At 44.4% G+C, this 1,755-nt stretch overlaps 1 pseudogene; it reads left to right on the top strand.

Moving 5' to 3' along the window:
- The first annotated feature begins 434 nt into the window (after positions 1-434).
- Positions 435-1,343, top strand: LOC124501876 (ADP/ATP translocase 2-like; annotated as a pseudogene).
- Positions 1,344-1,755: the final 412 nt, after the last annotated feature.

Raw genomic sequence — 1,755 nt, 5'->3', positions numbered from 1 at the left:
ATGTCCCACCCAGAATGCCCTCACTGACCACTGAAATCTTGCTCTTTGGTCAGCGCCATTTAAAAATACTCCCTTCATTGTTCATCCCTTTCGGCATACATAGTTTGGAGTTTCTCTCTGTGGCACTAACCATATCCAACCTGGTATGGTGTATGGAGGATATAGTGTTACAGCCTTATTAAATCATGAGGTCCTTTTTCAATGAGATTGACAAGTAGTCATCTCTCCAGTACCTTCTATGACAACTCTCTTCCATGACATTATAGGCACTTCATTGTTAGCTTACTTGTTTAATTTTTACTCTGTTTTACTTTATTTGTGAACAAATGTAGAATAAATTGCGGAGCAAATGAGTACAAGCAGCCCAGAGTCCCGGAGTCCCTGCCGGTTCCTGCCGCAGTTCTGCGGTTGCCTGCCTCCTCTTTCCTTTCGACATGACAGATGCCACTGTGTCCTTTGCCAAGGACTTCCTGCTGGGTGGAGTGACTGTGGCCGTCTCCAAGACCAGGGTAGCGCCCGCTGAGTGGGTCAAGCTGCTGCTGCAGGTGCAGCATGTCAGCATTGCAAATCCCCATAGATAAGCAATACAAGGGCATTATGGACTGTGTGGTTCATATCTCCAAGGAGCAGGGAGTCCCGTCCTCCTGGCAGGGTAACCTGGCCAATATATATCATCACATACTTCCCCAACCAGGTTCTCAACTTCACCTTCAAAGATAAACACAAGCAGATCTTCGTGGGTGGTGTGGACAAGAGAACCCAGTTTTGGCACTTCTTTGCCCGGAATCCGGCATCAGGTTCCTTTGCCCAGAATCTGGTAGCTGGGGCCCCATCATTGTTTTGTGTATCCTCTTGATTTTACCCTTACCTGCCTAGCAGCTGATGTGGGCAAAGCTGGAGCTGAAAGGGAACCCCGGGGCCTGGGTGACTGCTTGGTTAAGATATACAAATCTGATGGGATTAAGGGCTACCAAGGCTTTAATGTGTCTGTGCAGGCCACTATCATCTACTGAGCTGCTACTTCGGTGTCTATGACCCTGCAAAGGAATGCTACCAGATCCCTAGGATACTTACATCTTTATCAGATGTATGATCCCACAATCTGTCACAACGGTTGCTGCGTTGACTTCCTTTCCATTTGACACTCTTTGTGGCTAAATGATGATGCAGTCAGGATGCCAAGGAACTGACCTCATGTACACAGGCGTGCTTGACTGCCAGAGGAAGATTGCTCTTGATAAAGGAGCCAAAGCTTTTTCAAAGGGGCATGGTCCAATGTTCTCAGAGGCATGGGTGGTACTTCTGTGCTTGTCTTGTATGATGAAATCAAGGAGTTCGCATAAGTTATTTCTTGGTTTCCCCCCTGTGAAAGGCACGTTGTATTATATAACATAGCTTGAGCATTCTTGACAGACTGTTGACTCTTTATCAATGGCAACTATTTACTGGATGAAAATGGGAGTAAATCTGTGCCTTGAAAAATCACTGACCTGAACAAATTTCCCAAATCATCTGGAGTACCATCACCAAGTAGTATGTGTATGTTTCTTGATGAACAGCTCACTTTTGACACTTTGAGTTGTTGCTGTTGTTCTATTTTAGAGATATCATTGAAAATAGTAAATGAAGGACTATATTCTCTGGAATAGATAGTAAACAAGAATTCTGAGCATTTGGCACTAAAATGTGATGGCCAGTAATTTACTTAGATACTTTCTCAGAGTACTAAATTGCTAACTGTTGTATGTTGCAATG

The sequence above is a fragment of the Lynx rufus genome, unplaced genomic scaffold (assembly GCF_022079265.1).
Source record: "Lynx rufus isolate CCGP_SWC_20201006 ecotype Redwood Valley unplaced genomic scaffold, mLynRuf1.p SCAF_7, whole genome shotgun sequence".
Classification (NCBI taxonomy): Eukaryota; Metazoa; Chordata; class Mammalia; order Carnivora; family Felidae; genus Lynx; species Lynx rufus.
This window is presented reverse-complemented; position numbering and strand designations above follow the sequence as displayed.